This window comes from Ambystoma mexicanum, chromosome 13 (assembly GCF_040938575.1).
Source record: "Ambystoma mexicanum isolate Mex_15411 chromosome 13, UKY_AmexF1_1, whole genome shotgun sequence".
Taxonomy (NCBI): Eukaryota; Metazoa; Chordata; class Amphibia; order Caudata; family Ambystomatidae; genus Ambystoma; species Ambystoma mexicanum.
Window position 1 is genome coordinate 86,872,533 of NC_090938.1, and position 20,689 is coordinate 86,893,221.

The window sequence follows — 20,689 nt, forward strand, 5'->3', positions numbered from 1 at the left end:
TCTTGAAACGCATGAATCTTCTGTGCGCTGGGAACATTGAAATATGAACATAGGCATCTTTCATATTCAATGTTGCCATGTAATCAACTGTTTTTTAGTAGAGGGATTCCCTCTTGTAGTGTAGTCATGCAGAATTTGTGTGGCTTGACATACTTGTTTGCAGGGCGCATATCTAATACTGGGCGCATTGTTAGATATTTTTTTGGCACAAGGAAGTCCGTTGATTAAATACCCCCGTTTACCTGGTTGACAGGGTCGACTTCTATGGCATCCTTTGTTAGCAGAACAGCAATCTCCTCGAGGAGGATCTTCTGATGTTTCAGTGAGTGTACTCTCTGTTGCGGAGGATGGCCACGGGGGAGCCGTAGCAACACTATGCAGTATCCTCCGGACACTGTGGACAGCACCCATCTGTCCGAAGTGATCCCCTCCCATGCGTGGGTGATGGTGGAAATGCGAACCCTACTGGGGATGCATGGGAGGGGACCTGAAATGGAACGTCACTGCTTGTTGGGTGGCGTACCACCTCTGGTGGGGCTGCCTCTACCCCTAGTGCGACCCCTGTGCTGCCCTCTGGGGTAGCCCTGTGAGGATTGGGATTGGTTGTTACCCCATGAGGTTCCCTGGTTTTGGTAATAATTGGAACCCCTTTGGGAACTTTGGCCCTGAAAGCGGCGAAAACTATTGTTACCCCTTTGTCCGGAGGGTTTATTGGTGAGTTGGCCAAGAGATTAGGGTCTTGTACTCATCCTTTGCCATTTGTAAAGCGTCCTCCACTGCCTTGTTCATTCGGCTCCACAGGCATATCTATCAGGGATGTTTGGGTTTCGGGCTTGAACCCCGACTGCCTAAGCCAAGCGTAATGCTTTATGACAGTGCCCTCAGCGATTAACCTCCCAGCATTCTCTGCTGCATCAAAGTTTATTTGTTAACATGCAGCCTGATAAACCTTCCGTCTGCTGCCAGCCGAGCAAACTGGCTCTTAAAGGGTTTGGGTGCGGAGGAAACCAAAGCGGACACTTCCTCCCACTGATGGCAATTGTAGCTTGCCAAAAGGGTGGCACTGTTGACAATTGGTGCCTGATAGGCTGAAGTGGAAGCAGCTTTTCTCCCCAGAGCATAGACATTTACTTTCCTTATCAGGAGGTGCTTCCGAGGAATCAAGCAGTGTACCTGCCCTCTTTCTGGTGGTTGTTACGACCAGGGAGTTGGGCTTTAATTGGCCCCTAATGTCCAGGGGATTGGAGGGTGCAGCACGGAACAATTTCTCGACTCACAGATTAACCGCTCAAGTGAGATTTGGGGTTTGCAGCGAGGGATAAATTCTGCGCTGGATGGATTTTAACAAGGGATAGCCTGCGTAATGGCTTTCTTGTCTCCTAGGATTTCTTCAGTGAAATCCCTGTTTTACTGGACACCCTGTGTGCCGATACGAAAATGGTCAGCTGCCTTGGCAAGTACCTCATTGAGGAGGGGTTGGTGGTCTACAGGCAAGTCATGCACCGGGGGGGTCTTTAGCAACCAGGGAGTCAATGTTGTAGGCTTCAGCCTCATCATCCTCCTCCTGGTCCTCGTCATCCCCATAATAAGGGTCACCCGCCTGGTCAACAAATTGAGGTTCTGTTTCATCACAATATGAATCAGGATGGTAAGGTTCCACCACAAAGGGGTCTGTGACCAAGCCCTGAAATGGGGCGTCAGAGCGGAGTTTCTTAGCAGGGGGTTGAGAGGACTCAGGTGTTGCCTTGGACCCAGAAGGGGCAGAGGTAGGAGGGGTGCTGGAGTAACTACGAAAGTAGTTCGGGTCTTTCTCATAAAATTTAGCCATGAATGTTAATCTTTTCAAGACCCTTTCAATGTCTGCTGAGCTCCGTTCTTTGGAGCTAGGAATAATAACATGTTCTAGTTCCTCATCAGTGCCCATATCCTCAGCAGTGGGAGGAACGATTTTTGTTTTTGGTGTAGGTTCTGAAACCTTAGCCTTCCCCATCTACTTTGGGGGCCTTCTGTTTCTCCTTATGAACATGGGGACCTGAAGATGTTGTCTTGTGTTGTTTATCCGCCTGCCCCATGGCTAGAGGAATGTTTACCTAATTTTTTATGGGCCTCCGATGGTTTCGGAGGCGCGATTCGAAGGACGTGTAGTCTCAGGAGTGCGGTCAGATGAGACGCGTCTAGTCTCTTCAGAGTCTCTTCAGAGTGCCGAGGGGTTTCGTCAACCGATGATCGGGCCTTGGGGGCTGTTGACCGAAGACGGTTGGGTTTTGTCATGAGGCGAACGAGAACTGGAACGCCCAGAAGACAAAGAGTCATTGGACCGCTCGTGGTGTCATCCGGCACTGAACGCTCGACACGCATGGACAGTCCTTTGGGGTCAGGGGCATGCGTGCGGGTGTCTGAAGTCACCCCTTTGCCCTCGCCGTCTGATTTCGCGGCATTGCTCTCATTGCTGAATGTCCCTTCTACATCCATGGCCTCTAGTTGCCTGACGTAGTGGGCCCAGCACTTAGTCGAGCGGTCCTTAATGGTCTTCGGCTTGTAGAGCTTGCAAGCTCGACAGGTAACCTCAGGATGGTCTCGTGGGAGACACAGATTGCACGTATTGTGCTTATCCACACAGGGAAACTTCCTATTACATTTAGGGCAGAATTTTAATGGAGTACTCTCCATATGTTACAAAATGGCACCGGGCGAGTATATGTATAAAAGGGGGAATAGAGAGCCTGTATGACAAACCTCCACTCTCCCTACTGTTTAGGGCCGAGGCCAGAGGCCTTGCATGGACCGGAGTCCGTTGTGGCAGTCCTCGACGGCTGACTTCCTCGATCTTCACCGGCGTCGATCTTCGGCGTACGGTGGAAGAGAAAGGGGAAGTATTAACGGTAATTGTTAACTATAAATGGCTTAGCAACGAAGGAACTCCACAACATGCGTCCGACTAGTATGGTGGAAACAAACAATGTGAGGGTCCTACACGCGTGAGGGATCATGGGTATAGGGGACGTCACACTAGGGATAGTATTACTGTCACGCCCTGTTCGACGTCCCTTTTTCGAGTTACGAAAAACAAACTAATACTCTGCAGCTTCCAGTAGACGTCGGCCCATACACAGCATGTGATTCAAGCATATTTCACAAACAGAAATATGGAATACTTTACTCTCTGTAATCATATTTCTGGTGCTTGTATCTGCCTAGATTCACATGCTATGCATAGGCTGACATCCAGTGGAAGCGGCAGAGTTCACAGTTTAATAATCGGGGGCAAAATACTCAAAAACCTATCTGGAGCACTGCACAGCACCGCTATTCAAATTCAACACCATCTCCGACCAAGAAACCCTAAACATCCTGTAAAGCCTTAAGCCATCTAAATGCAAAGGAGACATTTGCCCAGCCCCCCTGATCAAAAACATTGGCCCAGTTTATCACAGCAGTCATACATTCCTCTTTCACCTTAAGGCTCAAAACAGCATGGTCTTACCGCCACAAAAAAAACCTTGATCCAACATCCCCAATAACTAACTCCATCACAAAATACTTTACACAGCAGCATATGTCAAAATTCAGCAACACTTGGACACAAACCAGATACTCTGATCCGCTAATCTGGTTTCCGGCCCTGGCATGGAACCGAAACTGCCCTCCTTGATTTAGGGATAAATGTAAACTAGCCCTCTTGCTGCTACCAGACCTAGTCCTCTTGCTACTACTAGACCCATCAGCAGCGTTTGATTTAGTTGATCACAGCATACTCTGCCAACAACTCACCCAAGCAACACTCCTTCTCACCAGAAGCAACAGCATAGATAGCCTCCGTCCTAGAAGTTAAGAGAATGAAAGTCTTCTGAGAATGCTAGCGCTACACCTTCACCAATCAACTGATCAACTGTGGTGTCCCCCAAGGCTCGTGGCTGTTCAGGAGAATTCTCAGAAATGTGCCAATTCCCTTCTACCTTAGAGACCCCAAGATCTTTTGCTGGACTTTAGAGCTTTAATCCTGGATAGAGAGAACTTTTCCCCCCACTCATGTATTTTTCATTGGTTTGAACACTTTCATTTGGTTTTGGAGTCAGACAAACTCCATAGGCATCTTTTTACATTGCGACTCAACAGCACCTCAGTGCAATGGCACAGGGAAGTCTTTCAGATTTTCCAAAGGTTTGAATACATTCTCTTGGTTAAACTACTGATGGCTACCCTAGCCTGTGCAATCTAAGCGATAACAGAAAAGTGGCAGGAATATATCTTACACGCCAAACTCAGAATGATGGTCGTTCATCCTTACTCTTAGTGCAGATAACCTTATAATGTACACTCACTGTTTCAGATCCCAATTTCAATCTGGCTGAATTAGGTAAACATCGCACTCTACAAAGCCTTTTAACATCATTAACAATTCTACAAGTTGATTTTATACGAGGAAGAAACATGCATGTCGATCATACACAAAATTCAGTTGCAAGAGGTGGTGGCCATTGATTATCAGTTTTATCTACCATATGGAACACAGTCATAATACAGAATAGCATGTGTTTGGACTGCCTGTATGCAGCGTCTGAATCTGATTTGCAAATCAGTATGAGCAGATGTGACCTTATGGACTATATGAGCTATATTATATGGCAGACAAGATAAAGTAAATCAAGAATAACAATAAGCCAGCACAGGCCATAGATATATCACTCAGTGAAAACATGTTAACTTTAATTAATTATTTGAAACCCATGGCCATACTCTACATCAACGATTCTCTATTAAAATTAGCACTCAGGGTCACAATAAGCCATGAAGTACACATGGAATATATGATGTTTCTGCACAGTGTGATTTAAGTACTATTAACTATTTATGTTCAATAAGAAGTATGCCCCCACAACAGACTAACCTTTCCTCTGAGCATCAACCTCCAACTAACTTCTTCAACACATTCCATTTTTAATCAGAAGGCTACTTCTTGCAGAGAGGAAAGTACAAACAATTTTCTATGAAAAAAGTACCTAAAAGCAAAGTGTATCATGTTTCTATGAGTTTTCTCTTCTATGTAAGGTACATCTCTAACTGCATAAATCCTTCAAAGCCATTATACAAAATATTTGCACCACACAGTTTTAATCCATGCTATTTGAAATCTCCAGATATCACATGGATTATCCTTCACTTTGATTGCAATGGCCATTATTGCTACTAGTCCAATCATATAATCATGTTACCACATTCTTATCTGCTTGTCCTTCGTTGCTTTGATTAACCACTTGGTAGTCATTCTTAGCTACGATGCTTGCATTTAATATTTTTGCAATGGGTATTTTAACTGATTGATGTTTTGCAAACTCTATCAATGCTTTAGCATATTTGAAACTCTGCACTTTTAAATAGTTAGGAAATTATAATATCACTATGTAGGTCACTTTTATATCAATAGTCTTAGAGCACTTTGTTTCATCCCACAATTCCTTATTTGAAATGCATATTTTTTTATTTTGCTTGAGAGTTCATCAAGATTTACCTAAATAATCTTGACCCTAATCAACAACCCAAGACTTAGTTTGGTTTTAGACTTCCTTTCTCTTAATTTCACCAACCTTTTGTAGAATGCAGTATTAACATTATGCCACAACTATTTCACTAACCATCACTTTCCACTTCATCCCTGTAGCTCTTGCCCTTTGTACTGTGTCTTTAATTGTTCAATTACACCTTTTTAAAACTCAGTTTGTTTCAGGGTCGCCACATGTTCAATTCTTCGTAGTCTCACCTCCATATTTCATTATCTTATTAAAGGTTATTTGTATACACATGTTTAACAGCAAAATATTCAGATAACATTCTGTCTTAAATATTATGTCCATACATTCAATTTTGACAATGTCGAATGGAAATATGCAATATTCTGAAAGTGCAAATGTGTTGAAATTGCCAACTATATCAAGGTTTCCATGTTAGTATCGGCACAATAAAATATGTCATTGGGGCCTTTCTTGTACTAAGATATTTCTCCCTTAAAAAGTTGGGTTACATACTCTACTATTTTGCCCTCGATATATTTCTTAATCAGACCTGAATGTCTTCCATTACATAGATATTTCAAAACATTGGCAAGCAACAACCAAACACCTAATTTGACATGTCCTTAAAAGTGTATTCTGACAACAGAAGTTCTTATAATGACTCTTTCAAATGTTGTTTACATAAAATGTAGTTTCTTAAAATGTACACAAAAATGTTCATATCATTATTTTCTTGTGTGGCATTTCCCACTCTTCTTATGAAATTGCAGCTTCATTAATGTTGAACACATGTTCATCCTCTACTTCATGTACATTGAATCGTTCATCTGTATTTTCAGGAAGCTTAAAGATACAGTCTGCAGTAGTATTTTTTTGCCCCAATACATAATTAACTTCAAAAGTGTGTTCCTGTATAATGGGCACCCAATTTCTCATGTGTGAAGAAACCTTGTGTAATCACTGTATTTGTTCTTCAGGATTTTTAACGTAAAGGCTTGTGTTCTATTCTTAGGTCTGCCACGTTCCATCTAGTAGATCAAAATATCCTATGTCACCACCTCAGCCATCACTTCCATTTCTCTCCAGAAGCCACCAGGTGGATTAAATCCTTTCCCAGTGGTCTTTATGGGGTATCGCTCAGCTGACCCTATCCTTGCTCTGCTTGGTGTACCACAAGGATCCTGCCGCTCCCCCACTCTGTATTACACTTACACTAAATCCCTCTTCGATCTCCTTGGTGCCAGGGATATCATCTACGCCAACTTTGCGGATGACACCCACATTCTCACCCCCTTCTCAGGTGATTACATTTCAGACACACTCGCTATCAAAGAAGTCTATAGCGCAAGTCAAAATTGGATGGCCAAAAACAACCAATGCCTAAACGATGAGAACACCAAGCTGCTCATCATCAGCTCTCCTTACCGATTCAGAGAGCTAGATGACTCCTTCTCTGCCTTCTGCATCGATGGCACAACCATACCCATGCTGAAGCGCCTAGGAGTCTTCCTTGAAGCTTTTATATCTATGACCAGGCAGATAAATGTCTTTGGCTCTTCCACTGGCTATACAACGAGGCTGATTTCACTGAGTAGGCAGTTCCTCTCAGCCAATAATTGCCTCACACTCACGCGTACCCTGATCCTGTCCAAACTGGACTACTGTGATGTCTTACTGATGGGCACTCGAAGCACCAACATGGAAAAACTCCAACTGTTCCAAAACAAAGCACTACGTGCCACACTTGCACTTAAACGCTCCGACCATATCTTTGCCGCCCATTGGCTCCCCATCAAAGGTAGTGTTGAATTTAAAACATTGGGAGCGAATATACAATTAGGAAATGGGGTAGGCACTGCTTGTTTCTACTTATTCACTTTTCTGCAGTCAATTGTGGGGACTCACCCTTGAGCCCAGGCCCTAGGTTCTGAAACAATATCCATACAATAGGGCTGAACAACTTCCAACCCTGGGTGAGCTCACTCTCACTCCCCTCAACGGGTTTCAATTCATTCTCATTAGTAATTTGTATTTCTTCATTAAGTAATCCACCAATTTTGTTATAATATTTCCAATATTTCAATTGTTTATTTATTCCTAACCAATCAGTGTTTCAAAATTATTGCCAATGCATTTCGGACATCCGTCCATCATCAGGGCTATCAACACTATTTGTTATCAATCAATGAAATTTACAACACCATGATCCATTCCCAATGATTCACCCAAACGTGAAATCGTAAAGTAAATGCATGCACATACCAGGTTAAAGTTGTGTTCCATCATGGCGTTCACATCAATATGACAAGTCAAAAAAATACAAAAACATCCATTATAGATCATTGTTAAACCTCATTTCACAATATAATATCATAATTTACTTAACGCTTTTCTACCTGTTTGGCTTTTCGTCCCCAGAGTATATATTCACCTCTGTTGCCGGTATCCTTATCTAGCGCGTATCCTCTGAAACAGATATTTATATATATGTGTATATAACTACTTCCATATCTGTGGTCCCCCTCCTTCAGTATTCCCACTTAACCTCCTCTTCCGTTGTGCTTACCTCTACTCTCCTACTCTCCGTACGCGACAGCTATTCAAAAAAAGGCTGCCGCCACACGTACTAGCATTTATCAACACTACTCATTCCCGCGCATGCGCGCCGCTGCGTGCAATGCCGTGATGCGTTTCACTAATCTCCTCCGCGCATGCGCGAATGTGTCTTTTCAACACTGTCTATTATTTCACTGAGCTCACTGTTAGGCAGTGGTTAGCTCCCTTACGTCCCACAGGGAAATTAACCCCCTGCGGGATATACTGTGAACTCCAACATTAGACACATTATTGCAATTGGCTCCATTATTAAGTAGTGTTAAACTACCTTAAGTTCCACAGCACATAAATTCCAGCATTTTTATCAGTCATGATTTTTCTTTACATTTAACAAATCTTTCTTATGTAGCACACATATTTTTCATCATAGAAAACACATAAAATTCAACTCCTCATTAATGCCCCCTGGTCTCAGGGATTCAAGCCGGTCGATCCAAAACGATTCCTGTTGATTCAATCTTCTTCCCAAATCCTCATGTGCGTTGTTCTGTCTAATGACCTCCAAGACTTGAATCCTCATCTGGCTGATGTTATGCTTCATTGTGTTCCAATGTCTGGCTACTGCCGAATTCGGATTGTTATTCCGAATACACGATCTGTGTTCGTTCCATCGCAACTTACCAGGTCTCTTAGATTGTCCAACATAGTAGATGCCACACGGACATTTAATACTGTATACTATGTTCAAAGTATCACATGTTGCATATCCCTTAAGTTTTATTTTTTCACATGTACGAGGGTGATCAACTGTATCCCCTTTTGTTATAAAATTACAATTACTGCAATGCAAGCAGGGATATGTTCCTTTTCTCAATGTGTCCAATGCTCTCTTTTCAGATCTTGTTTTAACCAATCTATCTCTCAAGTTTGCACTCCTCTTGTACGCAAAAGTTGGTAATTCCCTGAACAAATGTTCAACTCGCATGTCATTAGTCAGTGTACTCCAGTTCTTCTTAATTACACTCTTTATCTTGTTGCTTTGTACTGAGTAACATGACACATATACAATATTTGGTTCCTTCTTTTCTCTCCTTGTGCCACTTACTGTAGATTCCATCACTCGTTCTTTAGCAGATTCTATCTCCGCTGGTTTATACCCTCTTGCTTCAAACCTCCTCCCCATGTTCTCAATTTCTACCACACATGTTCTTGGGTCATTGACAATCCTTTTTACTCTCATCATTTGACTGAAGGGCAAATTTCTAATTAGACTCGGTTGGTGAAAACTTAGTCGATGAAGTAAATTATTTCGATCTGTTTCTTTTCTGTGGATGCCGGTCAAAAATGTATTGTTGTGAATACGTATTTCTACATCTAGGAAGTGAATTCGTGTTCTTGAAGTTTCTTTTGTGAATTGTATACGTTGATCAATGTTATTGAGATAGGTAAAAAAATCATTAAAAGATTCCTCTGGGCCATTCCATATTCCAAAGATATCATCTATAAATCTGACCCACATTTTTATATAATTTCTCCATACTGCATGATCAAGTACATATTCCTTTTCAAATTTGTGCATGAAAGTATTTGCATATGTGGGAGCCATTGAGGCCCCCATCGCTGTCCCAGATTTCTGAATAAAAAATTTATTTCTATATTGAAAATATGAATTTTCAGATATGAACTGTAATAATACCAAAATGAATTCCTTCATAGCTTTCAAATCACCTTCTTGGAGGAGTAACCATTCTATTGCTTCTAGACCCAGGTTATGTGGAATAGAAGTGTACAGGCTCTTCACGTCAATTGTAAACATTATTGAGGTTTCTGTAAATACATTTTTCTCCAATGTTTCCAAAAAATGATTAGTGTCTTTAATGTAGGTATCTGTCTTTTGTATCAATGGTTGCAAAAACTGGTCAATATATTGGCCCAATGGCTGTAGTACACTGTCTACTCCAGAAACTATCGGTCTGCCTGGTGGTTTTGTGAAACTTTTATGTATTTTGGGTAGCGTGTAGAAGTTCGGTATTCTTGGATATTTATTTGTGAGAAAAGATCGTGTTTTTGCACTTATCCATTCTAATTCCTCTGCTTTCCCCAGAAGTTCTTCTAAATTCTTCATTATCTCAATAGTTGGGTCATTATCTAGCTCAGAATATACATCCGTGTTTCTGAGCTGATTCATACATTCGTCATGATAATCTTGACTGTTCATTATTACAAGTGCTCCTCCTTTATCCGCTGGGCGTATAGTTATCTTGTCATCTCCATATAAATCTTTCAATAACTTAAACTCATTTGGTTTCAAATTTCCATATCCCTTCCGTTTGAATGACACTTTCTTAAGATCTTTGAGTACTTGTCGATGAAAAATATCAATGGATGGTACATTTATGGGTGGCATAAAATTACTTTTCTTTCTAAACTCTTGTAGTTCCTCTGGGTCTTGTTCTTTAAATTGTGATGTATCGAGTTCATCAAAAAACACTTTTAATTTTAATTTTCTCACCAATTTAAATAAATCAATCTTAGTCTCAAATAAAGTTGTGCTATGCGTAGGTACATAACTGAGCCCTTTCTGAAGTAACATTTCTTCACTTTTCGTTAGTATTCTGGATGATATGTTCACAACTAACTTTTCTTCTGTCTCGCTCCCCGGGTCTCTACTCTTTGGCTTCCTTTTTCTTTTCCCTCGTCTCGTTCTCTTCCTTCTGTCTCTCGTTCTAAAAAAGGTCGGGCTGCTCTAAACTCTCTTGCAGATGTGGTAGGTTCTGCTTGTTGTTCTATTGTCCTCCTTCCTTCCACTGTACTTTGTTTCACTCTAGAATCTTCAGAATCCGTGCTGGAAGTATTGTCGGTACTCCCCTGATGTTGTTTCTTTTGGAATGGGGTTTGATATTTATCCATCCAGGTGTAAACTTCTCCGTTCAAATAATCATAAGTATCCCGTCGAAATTTCCTCACTTTTTTGGATTCAATTTCACTTTTGTATGATTCAAGTTTATGGTTAATGTCGACCAATATTGCTCCTAATTCTTCTTTGCCAACCGCTGTGCACAATTCTTTTTCTATTTCTTCTATTTCTTCGTTTAGGGTTTTGACATTTTTGGTGAGCTCTTGAATCGTTAAAAGAATTAAGTCTAGCAAGCACTTATTCAGAATCGCCTCCCATTTGCGCACAAATTCTTTGTCTTCCTTACATAACGTTGGTCTCAAATTAATTCTTAGTCCCCTAGGGATTCTCTGGTTTTTATAGTAACGTCCTAAAGTAATTGCATGAAGCTTTCTGTTAATTTCCTTACGGATCAAATATTCCAGTTGTTTTATTCTTCTCGTAGGATCAGGATCATTAGTTTTTGTTTTCCATGTTGAATCACTGATTTGTGTCAGGATTGCCTCGGCTTCTGCCGATGTGAAACCTAAGGTTTCAGCTCTTACATTTGTAAGTTGTTCAATATCTTCAAAGGACATATTCTCGCGTGCCTCCACCCAATTAGTGTGCCACTGGGAGCGAATATACAATTAGGAAATGGGGTAGGCACTGCTTGTTTCTACTTATTCACTTTTCTGCAGTCAATTGTGGGGACTCACCCTTGAGCCCAGGCACTAGGTTCTGAAACAATATCCATACAATAGGGCTGAACAACTTCCAACCCTGGGTGAGCTCACTCTCACTCCCCTCAACGGGTTTCAATTCATTCTCATTAGTAATTTGTATTTCTTCATTAAGTAATCCACCAATTTTGTTATAATATTTCCAATATTTCAATTGTTTATTTATTCCTAACCAATCAGTGTTTCAAAATTATTGCCAATGCATTTCGGACATCCGTCCATCATCAGGGCTATCAACACTATTTGTTATCAATCAATGAAATTTACAACACCATGATCCATTCCCAATGATTCACCCAAACGTGAAAGAGTTTAGAAAGAAAAGTAATTTTATGCCACCCATAAATGTACCATCCATTGATATTTTTCATCGACAAGTACTCAAAGATCTTAAGAAAGTGTCATTCAAACGGAAGGGATATGGAAATTTGAAACCAAATGAGTTTAAGTTATTGAAAGATTTATATGGAGATGACAAGATAACTATACGCCCAGCGGATAAAGGAGGAGCACTTGTAATAATGAACAGTCAAGATTATCATGACGAATGTATGAATCAGCTCAGAAACACGGATGTATATTCTGAGCTAGATAATGACCCAACTATTGAGATAATGAAGAATTTAGAAGAACTTCTGGGGAAAGCAGAGGAATTAGAATGGATAAGTGCAAAAACACGATCTTTTCTCACAAATAAATATCCAAGAATACCGAACTTCTACACGCTACCCAAAATACATAAAAGTTTCACAAAACCACCAGGCAGACCGATAGTTTCTGGAGTAGACAGTGTACTACAGCCATTGGGCCAATATATTGACCAGTTTTTGCAACCATTGATACAAAAGACAGATACCTACATTAAAGACACTAATCATTTTTTGGAAACATTGGAGAAAAATGTATTTACAGAAACCTCAATAATGTTTACAATTGACGTGAAGAGCCTGTACACTTCTATTCCACATAACCTGGGTCTAGAAGCAATAGAATGGTTACTCCTCCAAGAAGGTGATTTGAAAGCTATGAAGGAATTCATTTTGGTATTATTACAGTTCATATCTGAAAATTCATATTTTCAATATAGAAATAAATTTTTTATTCAGAAATCTGGGACAGCGATGGGGGCCTCAATGGCTCCCACATATGCAAATACTTTCATGCACAAATTTGAAAAGGAATATGTACTTGATCATGCAGTATGGAGAAATTATATAAAAATGTGGGTCAGATTTATAGATGATATCTTTGGAATATGGAATGGCCCAGAGGAATCTTTTAATGATTTTTTTTACCTATCTCAATAACATTGATCAACGTATACAATTCACAAAAGAAACTTCAAGAACACGAATTCACTTCCTAGATGTAGAAATACGTATTCACAACAATACATTTTTGAAAGGCATCCACAGAAAAGAAACAGATCGAAATAATTTACTTCATCGACTAAGTTTTCACCAACCGAGTCTAATTAGAAATTTGCCCTTCAGTCAAATGATGAGAGTAAAAAGGATTGTCAATGACCCAAGAACATGTGTGGTAGAAATTGAGAACATGGGGAGGAGGTTTGAAGCAAGAGGGTATAAACCAGCGGAGATAGAATCTGCTAAAGAACGAGTGATGGAATCTACAGTAAGTGGCACAAGGAGAGAAAAGAAGGAACCAAATATTGTATATGTGTCATGTTACTCAGTACAAAGCAACAAGATAAAGAGTGTAATTAAGAAGAACTGGAGTACACTGACTAATGACATGCGAGTTGAACATTTGTTCAGGGAATTACCAACTTTTGCGTACAAGAGGAGTGCAAACTTGAGAGATAGATTGGTTAAAACAAGATCTGAAAAGAGAGCATTGGACACACTGAGAAAAGGAACATATCCCTGCTTGCATTGCAGTAATTGTAATTTTATAACAAAAGGGGATACAGTTGATCACCCTCGTACAGGTGAAAAAATAAAACTTAAGGGATATGCAACATGTGATACTTTGAACATAGTATACAGTATTAAATGTCCGTGTGGCATCTACTATGTTGGACAATCTAAGAGACCTGGTAAGTTGCGATGGAACGAACACAGATCGTGTATTCGGAATAACAATCCGAATTCGGCAGTAGCCAGACATTGGAACACAATGAAGCATAACATCAGCCAGATGAGGATTCAAGTCTTGGAGGTCATTAGACAGAACAACGCACATGAGGATTTGGGAAGAAGATTGAATCAACAGGAATCGTTTTGGATCGACCGGCTTGACTCCCTGAGACCAGGGGGCATTAATGAGGAGTTGAATTTTATGTGTTTTCTATGATGAAAAATATGTGTGCTACATAAGAAAGATTTGTTAAATGTAAAGAAAAATCATGACTGATAAAAATGCTGGAATTTATGTGCTGTGGAACTTAAGGTAGTTTAACACTACTTAATAATGGAGCCAATTGCAATAATGTGTCTAATGTTGGAGTTCACAGTATATCCCGCAGGGGGTTAATTTCCCTGTGGGACGTCAGGCAGCTAACCACTGCCTAACAGTGAGCTCAGTGAAATAATAGACAGTGTTGAAAAGACACATTCGCGCATGCGCGGAGGAGATTAGTGAAACGCATCACGGCATTGCACGCAGCGGCGCGCATGCGCGGGAATGAGTAGTGTTGATAAATGCTAGTACGGGTGGCGGCAGCCTTTTTTTGAATAGCTGTCGCGTACGGAGAGTAGGAGAGTAGAGGTAAGCACAACGGAAGAGGAGGTTAAGTGGGAATACTGAAGGAGGGGGACCACAGATATGGAAGTAGTTATATACACATATATATAAATATCTGTTTCAGAGGATACGCGCTAGATAAGGATACCGGCAACAGAGGTGAATATATACTCTGGGGACGAAAAGCCAAACAGGTAGAAAAGCGTTAAGTAAATTATGATATTATATTGTGAAATGAGGTTTAACAATGATCTATAATGGATGTTTTTGTATTTTTTTGACTTGTCATATTGATGTGAACGCCATGATGGAACACAACTTTAACCTGGTATGTGCATGCATTTACTTTACGATTTCACGTTTGGGTGAATCATTGGGAATGGATCATGGTGTTGTAAATTTCATTGATTGATAACAAATAGTGTTGATAGCCCTGATGATGGACGGATGTCCGAAATGCATTGGCAATAATTTTGAAACACTGATTGGTTAGGAATAAATAAACAATTGAAATATTGGAAATATTATAACAAAATTGGTGGATTACTTAATGAAGAAATACAAATTACTAATGAGAATGAATTGAAACCCGTTGAGGGGAGTGAGAGTGAGCTCACCCAGGGTTGGAAGTTGTTCAGCCCTATTGTATGAATTTAAAACATTGACCATTTCTCACTGCTGTATTCACAAGGAAGCCCACCTCTATCTCAACAAAAGTATCTCTCGCATTGTCCCAGTATATTCTTGGATCAGCATACAGTCTTCTCACTGAAAAGATTTTCCTCAAAGGATGTTGCACTGAAACATTTTAATTGACACGTTTTTTCATAGAAAAAATCTTTCACTGAATACTTTTTATTGAAAATGTATGTATATATGTTTGGGTGAGGTAAAGGGTTACATTTTGAAAACAGGGGTTTGGGGGGACCCCACATTAAAAAATATATATATATTTGGGAATGTTTGGGGTATTTTAAAGGGCAGACAACATGGGTTTGGGGGGACCACCCCAATTAAAAAAGAAATTGGTAAATTCGGTATACAGGTTTTCGGGAAATAGTGTCATTAATATACATTAGGTGAAAAAGTTTCCAATTAACATTTTTCGGTGAAACATCTTTCGAGGAACAATGTTCCAGTGAAAAGACATGCTCCCACTCCTCATTGTTCACCCGGTGCTTTAAGAGTCAGAGTGCCGGCGTAGTCATCTTCCGTGTCACGGCACCCTCACTCTGGAATGTACTGCCTGCTCACATCAGAAACAAGCACTCATTTCCTATTTTCAAAAAACTTGTCAAGACCTGGCTTTTTCGATATATACCAGTAATAGTGTACCCCCCACTCGACTTCTCTACGCCTTGTACTACCTTCACTACTCTGTTGATATTGACGTTTTCTGTTTTGTATGCTTGTAATTACTTCTATATGCTAATGCATCATGCCTGTACTCACACAACGTTGTGATACCCACGGGTCTGGGCATTCCACAAATGACAAAAATAAAATAAATAAATAAAAGTACAGCAAGTCCTTTTTTCACTTAACATCTTTCTACTTTTCCTTTGGCAGAATTGGTCGCTATAATTTTCCTCTGGTTGATTAGCAACATTGCAAGACGTTTCCTATCCTTTTAAATGGAAGAGAACAGACAAGTCATCAGAGATGCCACACCTCTGCAATGGACTTCTCCCCCTAGAAAAAAGTTTCTGAATTCAAAATGTCAGCAAATCTTAGCAAATAATTCTTCCACAGATACAAAATGGCATGGCCATATCAGAAGAAAAAACTCCAAGAATAGCACTCAGACAACCTAATCAGAAATCAGTCATCCATCCCATGCACACCTGGATCCTGCATACGAGGTAGAAAGGAGCATCAAGTACAGGCAATACAGGTAGTTGGAGCCCAATTAGAATTCTGAGCAGAAGAGACCAGGAGACAGAAAATAAGGCATGCTTGTGACCAAAGGAGTCTGGGTCCAGAGAAAGGAACTGGAACCCAGAGAGACTGTACCCGGTATCCAGAGGAGTCCGATGCTGATGCTGGGGCTCAGAGAGAGTCGATCAGAGGTGACAGTGAGGCTGAAGGAGTTATACAAAGAGGGAGGGGGTAGGGAAGCAGGTATTGAGGTGAGAGTTGAGAGAAGGAGGCCTGAGGAGCAGAGTAGGTTGCTTAAGTTTGCCCTTGATGGAGTTGCAGGGACAAGAGTGAGGCCTGGAGGAGGAGAGTATACTAGTAGCAACGTTTAGGAAAGACAAGAACATAGAGACTAGGGCGAGAAAAGAACAAAGTAATCATAGGAATGTTATGGGAGCTTGTATGGGAGGGTGAGATATCAGGTGCTTCAAGAAATAGAGGTGGGAAGTGTGAGCAATCCTGTAGAGTCATCACTAATTCCCCGGCTGTGGCCTCCTCCCATATGGCCGGAGGACAGCAGATGTTACCTGGTCCTGACCCTGGTGGGGCGGGGGGCGTTATATGAGAGAGGGTCATATGGAAGGATATGACTGCCTGGGGAAGGCAGTGACTCAATTGGAAGGATGCAGTATCCCCCCGTTTCTTCTTGAGAATACCCTGTGACACCCACACTTCTGATGGCACCCTGCCATTCTATGCAAAATCCATCCCAGAGAGTAAGCTTCCTTGCAGAGACACACCACGGGTCGGGAACGCTGCAAGGTACTGGTAAGTCTGCCCATAGGCATTGGGGATTGGGAAGCGTACCAACAGGCATGTAGACAAGTAAATGAATTAAGAACATTTGAATACCGACCAGATAAAGTGCAACAACAAAAGTTGAACAAGTCCCCATATATGAGATGCCAATATTGGGAAAGTTGGAGCAAGTGTTACCCTAAGCAAATACATACCAATGAGATAAAAACAGCGACACAACTTGACAAGTCCCCATGTATGAGATGCCATTGTGGGGAAAGTTGGAACAAGTATTACCTTAAGCAAGCAAATATAAACTCAGCAAAGTGATACAACTGTGGCATACTTAGAGGACTGTGAAATTGAAAGAAGTCCTGGTGAAAGAAGTACACCAGGAAGTTGACATTTGGGTGAGGATGAGATACCTGGCAGGAGAGTATACCAGAAGATCCGCAGGCCCCCATAGAAGGATTTGTGGCAGGGGAGTATACCAGGCAATCCACCAAAAGTATAGAAAGTTGTAAGACATTGTGGCAGGATATCTGACAGGGGAATATACCAGGTAATCTAAGAAGGCCATATAGAAAGTCCTGGAAACTAAATATACCATGCAGTTTGGAACTGAATACAACCTGGCAGGAGAGTACACCAGGGGATCTGAAGAGTCCACCCAAGGATTCTTGGTAGGGGAGTATACAAAAAGATCCATTCAAGTTGTAAAAAGGAAATTTACCCATGTTGCAAAATACCTGGCAGAGAAGTAAATGAGGTAATCTAGAAAGCACACAAAGGAGATCTTTGTGAATAGAGACACCAAGGGCCTCATTACGACTTTGGCGGTAGCCATGCCGCTATTGGCGGCATGGCTGCCGCCAAAATCGGGTCCGGGTTCCCAGAATGGGGAATTACCGGGCCATTCCGAGTTCAGAGGGCCCGGTAATTCCTCCTTCCAGGAACCGGGCCCAGACCTTCCCCATTCCTATTTCAGCCCCCATAGGGCTGAATGGGAATGGGAAAGGGAGCAAACAATGGGCCGATTACGAGTGGCCCATTGTTTGCTCCCCCTTCCCCCCGCGGGACCTGTTAAGGATGCCTGGTTTGACCAGGCGTTACTTACCGGGTCCTGTAATGAGGTGAACGGGTTTAACGCATCTGCCTCCTTTTGCGGAGCCCGTTAACCCGTTCCGCCTCAGTTGTAATGAGGCCCTGAGTGTTGGAAGTTGCGGAGTTGAATAAAGGCTTTTTGGGACAGGATACCTGGCAGGGGAGTACACCAGGAAATAAGCAGAGCTCTCAAGAGGATTCCTGATGAAGAAGCCCATCAAGTAATCCCCCAAGTACAAGAAAAGTTAAATAAAACCCTTGTGTTGAATTTCTGACCTAAATACGAACTCTTGTATCTCCCGTATAAAGAAACCGAGGAGGAGCTGAATGTTAAAAAACCCTTTTGTGAATACACTGCAAGGAAACCAAGAAAGAGTTGAATGTTATGGAATGTATTGTTTGTACAATTACTTTAAGAACATAAAGAAACTGTAGTTTGAAATAGACGCTTTTGCCACTTCACCTAGAAATCCAGGAAAAGGGAACCACCCTCAGGAACCAAGGTTTTTTTCTTGGAAAATACTTTTTCTGTTGGATTTACTCATTTACCTTTAATTATGAACATTTCCATACACTGTTTTTTGTACCTTTCTAGTGTGGGGGCCAGATTAAATTGTTTTGGGCACGAGGACAATTTTATAAGTTTAATGACTTGCTATGATTGATCTTTAGTTTGAGTTTTCTAGGCAGGGAAACTCTCCTTAGGATAGGGATAGAGAGACATTCATCCAATCCATTATTGTTCAATAAACATGTCAGAAACTGAGAAAATTAAACCTTTGTGTCCGCCTCTCATTTCTAAACCCTCATAGCAGACATTACAAGTTGGTGGAAGATGACTAATTACTAGACGAGGTAGAACGTGTGTAGAGTGAAGACACATGAGGCAAAGAAGACCAAACAAGCTTTTGAGGAGGGAGTTGTGGAAGAAAACGCATTGTATAGATAAGGCATGTGGGATATATCCCTGAAGTGGGAAATTAGATTTGGGACAGGAAAAAGAAAGATGAAGTTGATCAAAACCAGAAAGAGGTGTAGAGAAAAGAGGAGGTTGTTATTAAGGAACGGTCTATTGAATAATGTAGGAGACAAGGGATCAACAAGAGAAAGGCCATGCTGTTAATCCTGAGTGTAATACGGATAAGTCAGAAACAAGTGGAAGAACTGGGTGAGAATACAGAAGAAGGACCAGGCGTTAGAGGAGAAAGAGACAGAGGTAGACTGGGAAAGAGATTAGTTGGGAAGCAAAGAAAGTGTCTCTAGGCCCGAGACACAGCCAAGACATTCAGAAAGAAGAGAGGAAGAATAACATTTAAAGGAATACAGATTTAGGAGAGCAAGACAAAGGGTAGGAGAGGACAGCTTAGAGAGCGAGAGAGCGAGGGAGGGAAAGAGAGAGAGAGAGAGAGAGAGAGAAAGAAAGAGATAGAGAGGAGAAGAGGGGGAGAGAGATTGGAAGAGGATGGAGAGAGAAAAATAAAGAAAGACAACATTTCACATCTCTGGTTGATTGCTGCAGGGCAAAGGGTGGGAGAGGGCAGTTTAGAGAGGGATAAGAGGCGCTGAAGGGAGAGATAGACCGCGGGAAGGATAGAGAGGGACTAGAAGACAACGTTGCTTAACTCTGGCTGATTAGTGCAAAGTTCTACTAAGCCCTCAACCAAGACTTGTTAGCTTCCAAGTATGGCATATCAGCTTGGAGTTGGAACCAAGAGGCCCACTCTGAAGATTGATTTAAGAAAACAGTGAGGGTACTAGGACACTTAAAATGATATCAGCAGAGGAAGGAACTGAGTGTTCAAAGGCTAGGATAAAAGGATGAATAGCCAAATGGTTTGGCATGGATTTTCAGAGGCTTTTCTACGGATTATTAAGGAAAACTGCTGGCCCATTCCAAGAGACGAATCTGTAGCAAACCTTACCCGGCGCTTCACAACTAGTTGTGCTATTCAAACAAGTAGAAGAAGAAACCTGGGGGGAACTTTTCAATATTTAAATCTGTGGGAGAAGCCATTTGTTCCTTGAGTCTGGTGTTGCGATTGGTCCAAATAAACATTGTGATGCTTAACAGGGCACTAGGTTTGATATCCTCATGTTAGCATGGCTTTCAAGGAGGTAAGGGTGGCATACTTCTTTGGGGGTGAGTGTTCTGTTAAAATGTTGCTGTTCTCCTGGACAGCACATTACCATGAGTGAACTCATTGCCACTGTATTAATGATGATAGTTTCTCCCCATGGACTCCGAGGAGAAATGAATCACAACATGAATGTGGCTTCATCTTCTTAGCTGCTGGCAATTACAGCTTCAGAAACCAAATGACAAGCCAACCCCTCTGTAAATTCTGAAACCACCCACCAGTCTGACTGGCACTCTCATAATAGACACCATTTTCTCGCCTCCACCACACACTCAACAATCTTCTCATCAGCACTGAATTCTTGAAATCACACTAGCACTTGATAGGATCATCCCTGGAAAACATGCGCAGCACAGCCCATTTATCTTCAAGGTGAATATGTGATGTCAGCTTGATATTAAT

At 41.3% G+C, this 20,689-nt stretch overlaps 1 protein-coding gene across 2 annotated transcripts in view; it reads left to right on the forward strand.

The window, feature by feature from the left end:
* The window catches only part of LOC138520910 (cytochrome P450 2A5-like), a 327,470-nt gene that overhangs the window by 225,358 nt on the left and 81,423 nt on the right, over positions 1–20,689 (forward strand). The window lies entirely within an intron of this gene.